Source organism: Rutidosis leptorrhynchoides, chromosome 4 (assembly GCF_046630445.1).
Source record: "Rutidosis leptorrhynchoides isolate AG116_Rl617_1_P2 chromosome 4, CSIRO_AGI_Rlap_v1, whole genome shotgun sequence".
Lineage (NCBI taxonomy): Eukaryota > Viridiplantae > Streptophyta > Magnoliopsida > Asterales > Asteraceae > Rutidosis > Rutidosis leptorrhynchoides.
The window spans coordinates 83,933,572-83,939,256 of record NC_092336.1 but is presented as its reverse complement, the minus strand read 5'-3'; the positions used below and the strand labels follow the sequence as shown (position 1 = coordinate 83,939,256).

General features: G+C 30.1%; 1 long non-coding RNA gene across 1 annotated transcript; it reads right to left on the bottom strand.

The window, feature by feature from the left end:
* Positions 1–3,966: 3,966 nt before the first annotated feature.
* LOC139844999 (uncharacterized) lies at positions 3,967–4,795 on the bottom strand. Its single transcript, XR_011758148.1, has 3 exons — positions 4,507–4,795; positions 4,287–4,400; positions 3,967–4,196 (listed from the first exon to the last, which is right to left on the bottom strand). It is a non-coding gene; the product is annotated as an uncharacterized lncRNA (long non-coding RNA).
* Between the last annotated feature and the right edge of the window lie 890 nt (positions 4,796–5,685).

Here is a 5,685-nt window from a genome sequence, read left to right as displayed (position 1 = left end):
TTGGACGTTTCGATTATTGTTTAGAGAAGTTTAATTCGAACTTATGTGATTTTAAAATAAACGGTGATCTGAAAATGAGTTCTATAAATTTTAGGCTTACTAAAAATGTATTTAGGATTTAGTTATTAAATTTTAACCCTTTTTATATTTCACCCATAAATGAGAGGGACAGTTGATGTAATTTTCATTTAACAAATTAATGATCGAATTTTATACCATAATGACCAAAATAAATAAATATAGTTAATTTAAAAATATGGAATTTTTCTGAACACTTTTATCCGTCCCTGATTTCGCGATATAGCACAGTCCGTGAAAACTGTCGGCGGCTTAACTATTGAATTGTTGAAATCATCGATTTAAACTTTCTCTTCTTTTCAAATCATCACATGCATATTTATTAAATTATATTATAATGATTATTATATCCTTATTATAAATTTTAATGTTACTTATATTCTTATATATACACATATATGCAGTTTATGCATATGAAACCCATCACCTCTTTTGATCCTCCCTTTTTCATTGATCACAAACTACTGCCGACCACCTACAGCCACCAACACCTCCTGCACTATAATCATAACTAGCAACTCCTTGTTTCTATTTGTTCAAACAAACACTAACTTCTGTTTCTATTTATTGTTCTATTACAAACCATTTCACAAGACTATTGCTATGTTGTCAAAGTACCAAACACACACCTAAAACTAACTGCTACCATAAATCAACCACCATCCGCCACTCTTCATCTTTTCTTCTTCAAATCGTCACCAACACCTTGTTTTTCACCATTCCTATTGTTGCCAGTCGTTTCTGTTTTCGGTTAGTATTCGGGATCAAACCCAAAATCTCTATTGAGCTTTACAATCATATATATGTATCTATCTGTACGACTAGCAAAGAAGGTGAACTAACAAACCAATGTCATCACCATTCTCACCTTGACCACTGTTTTACACCTTCAAAGAATACCATGAACCACCGATCACCTTGTCTTCGTTTGATCATCCAAACCCTCTCCAACGACAACCATTTCCACGATTACCCTCATCACCACCGAGACCACCTTCATCATTCAAGATCACCACCCTTAAACTCGTATCCTGTGCTGCTGTATTGATTATGTTTCATGTTGCCACCTACAGCTACTGTTTCGGATTCATTCAAACGACCAAAAGAACCTCCACCTCTTGAACCCTTCAAATCGCAATCCCACTTCTGATTTATTTCTGTTTCTTCCACTCTCTCACTACTTTGCTGTTTATGTTCGAAAGCCACAAAACTCTTTACTATATAAAAAAAATCGCTGCAATTATAAAAACCCTATTACAATATGTCATTATATAATTGAAGGTGGAACCACCGAATAACTTTTTCAATTAAATACTACTGCAGTGTGTTCTTTATTTCTTTCTTTTGTCGACAACTCCTAATCTGTAAACCCCACATGGAATATTAAATGGGATAGTGGAGATACACTATACATAGAATTATTCAATTTAAATTGAACCAAACGTCACCCATGATGCTGTTGTCTGCTTCCATGATCATTGGCTAAACCCTAATATCCACTCATGTTATTACAGTTTCTTTTCCTATCAGTTTCTAATTAAACCGAACCCAAACATCCAACTTATAACCCATCTTGCAAGATTTTTTTCAGTTTTATATACAACCTAAAAACCATTCAAATACAGTTGGGCTGAGAGACAGATTTCTGCTTCCCATTGGGCCGTGACTTCCTTTTCTTAATTGGGCCGTACTATACATTTTTTCTTTTGGGCCGAGAACTATAAATTTTCTGGATGGACTGTGAAGATGATCACGAAATAGATGATGGTGGATGACGAGTCGACGATGAGATAATCACTAGGTGATTAAGATGGTGAAGTAATGGAGTTTAATGATAATGATACATGATAGAAACGTTGATGGTTACACATTAAGTATGATTGAATGATGATAACGGATTTTTATTATGTTTATGATCATGTTATAATTATGATTATGATTATAATTAAGATGATGATGTTAGTGTTGGTAATGTTGAACTGATGATGGTAATTATGATGATGATAAATGTGGAAGAAGATGAAAGAAAACGGACGGTTATATAATTTTTTTTAATCAGAGAGTATAACAGAAATAAAGGGGTAGCGTAATGGTTAAGTGTATTGGTGATTATCGAGTGGTCTTGGGTTCGAGCCCGGTCTAGGGCAAATCTTTTTAGATTAAGCTTTTGAAGGGGTATACACTCTTATTTTTATCCCTATCATTATTATTAGTAGTTATTATTATGTTTATTATTATTATTATTGTTATTATAAATTATCATTGTTATTGTTATAACGTATTATTATTACTATTATTAGTATTATAAATATTATTATAAGTATCAAAATTATTATTATTATTATTATTATTATTATTATTATTATTATCATAAATATAAGTATTGTATCTATTATTATTATTATTATTATTATTATTAGTATTATTATAAGTATTAATTATGATATTATTATTAATTTTATAACTTTAATATTTTTATCATGAATATGTTTAATTAATATGATTATGAAGATAATACAAATTACTATTATTTATTGGTAACTTTTTTGTAAATAATAGAATTGTTATTATCAATATAAATATTATTATTAAGATTATTATGTGTACTATTAATATATAACGATTAAAAGCATTATCATAACTATCATTAACAATAAAATCGATAATTTTACAAGTATTGTTAGTAATATCACTATTATTATTATTATTACTAATATAATTATTATTAACATTATTATCTTTATTAGTAATATTAAGTATTATTAACATTATCATTTTTCCAAGACAAATATTATTTTAATATTATCATAATTACTAGTTTCAACAAACAATATATATATAAAGATATATTTAATATACATAACTTAACCATATAAATATTATATATATATATATATATATATATATATATATATATATATATATATATATATAGATTGAAAATATAAAAATGAAATTTATGGAAGATTAAAAATAACAATTAAATCTCTAATAATATGTAAATTTGTTCGATTACCATTTTATGTGTTAATATATATATATATATATATATATATATATATAAATGATATAGGTTCGTGAATCCGAGGCCAACCCTGCATTGTTCAGTATCGTCGTATGAGTATTTTTACTACAAAATACAGTATTGTGAGTTTCATTACTCCCTTTTAAATGCTTTTGCAATATATATATTTTTGGGACTGAGAATACTTGCACTTTTATAAATGTTTTACGAAATAGACACAAGTAATCGAAACTATATTATATGGTTGAATGATCGAAGCCGAATATGCCCCTTTTGCTTGGTAGCCTAAGAATTAGTAAACCAGTCTACTAATTGACGCGAATCCTAAAGATAGATCTATTGAGCTTAACAAACCCCATCCGTTGTAGCGGATGCTTTAGTACTTCGATGTTGTTTTATCATGTCCGATGGATGTCCCGGAATGATAGGGGATATTCTTATATGCATCTTGTTAATGTCGGTTACCAGGTGTTCAATCCATATGAATGTTTTTTGTCTCTATGCATGGGACGTATATTTATGAGAAATGAAAATCTTGTGGTCTATTAAAATGATGAAAATGAATGATTATGATAAACTAATGAACTCACTAACCTTTTGGTTGACACTTTAAAGCATGTTTATTCTCAGGTATGAAAGAAATCTTCCGCTGTGCATTTGCTCATATTAGAGATATTACTTGGAGTCATTCACGACATATTTCAAAAGACGTTGCATTCGAGTCGTCGAGTTCATCAAGATTATAACTAAGTCAATTATAGTTGGATATATTATGAAATGGTATGCATGCCGTCAACTTTCGATGTTATCAACAATGTAAATTTAGAACTCTGAAGCACTTAGTACAAACTTTTTAATGCACACTTTTGCCATTTTTTTTATGACCAGTTGGTACTACTATTGCTACACTTAGTAACACATCTTAAATCACTTGATTCTACCAAAAACCACCAAAAATTATAAATCTAAATTTATAACATGGATCTACACAAGAATCTAAACAAAAATAAAAATCTACAATTACAACAAGTGAACATTTTCAATTCCGACGCCACCACCAAACGCCACCAGTCACAACCACCACCAACTAGATCTAAAAAACCAAAAACATAGTTCTAAAACAAGACATAAACAGAAATTCAAACAAAAATGGAAGTCTAAACACGGATCTAAACAATTTTACCTATTATACTTTTCCATTGATAAAAGTTAACTGCCAACCACCATAGCAAAACACTTCCGGCGACCACTCCGGGTAGCCACTTCGGATAGTAAATTCCTGCAGCCAACAGCCGACCTGAAAAAAACGTGGTAAAACACAAAAACAAGAAAATAAGACAAACACAAAACAAAACCATATTTGAAAAAGGACTCAGATTTAAAGAAAAAAATTAGATCTATACATGAAGAAGAGGAAGGGGCGAAATAGCTGTTACCGGGCATCAACAACGGCGTCAGATGGTGGTCGTTGATGGTGACCGCCGATGGTGGCCGCTGTTGGTGGCCTCAACGGATTTTGAGAGAAATTGGGAGTGACACTTGTAGGTTTAGAAATTAGAATGAGAAGTGGAAAACGATAGATGGAGTTCTAAAGCCAGAATAAAAGATTCGGACGTGAATTTGGTATGAACTAAATTGGAATTGGAATTCGAATAAAATTTGGTATGGTCAAAGGGGTCCGTCTTTCAAAGATGTCTGACATAATTTTCAGAATTCAGAAATTTTGTCTTTTCAATCTCCTATTTTATATTTTTATCTCATAATTTATGTTTTTTCAAAATAAATTCACACTTTTTAAAATAAGATATAGCTAACTGGCCCAAATGCCTTTTGTGGCCCAAAAAACCCACGAAATACTTGAGTAGATGGTTACGAGAAGAACAGTTAAAAAGTATCATCAAAATTAAGTAATCTTTCTTATTTCTTTTTTCAACTATCATTATTATTGTTGGGCAAATATGGTGAGAAAAAAAAAAACAACTGGACTTGCCTAAGACACTAAGAGCGTGAAGTATAGTAATTTTGTAAGTTAACTCATGTTTGAATGGTTTAGTTATTATCTCTCTTTTTTTTTTTTTACTAAAAGCCAAAAATAAGAAATGACTTCATCAATATATTTATTTATTTTATTCTTTTTTACTTTAGAATTGTTATCCACTTCAATTTATTTCTTTTAAAACTATTTTTTTCTTTCTTTGTAACAATCCAATTTAACAAACGTTCTCAGTCGCAAAGCGAGAGTACCCCACTCGTTATGTACGTAATAACACACATAAATGATCAATGATTTGTCCATTTTCTTTTTCAACTTAAATCAAAATCACTAACACATAAAATTAAAACATATAATTGAATTATATACATGTGCAGTAACATGATTAAGCAGATGGTAGCGATGAGTAGTCGATAAAGACGAACTGACATAAATTAGGGTTCTTTATAAGTTATTCCTTTTAAAAAAATGAATAATAATAATAATAATTTGGTGCCGGTGCTGCTGCTCATATTTTTACTAAGATAGGTTTTGCTATTGCTAGAGGTGTGGGGGCCCAGATTGTCTCTAGGCTTCCCACTAATTTCTT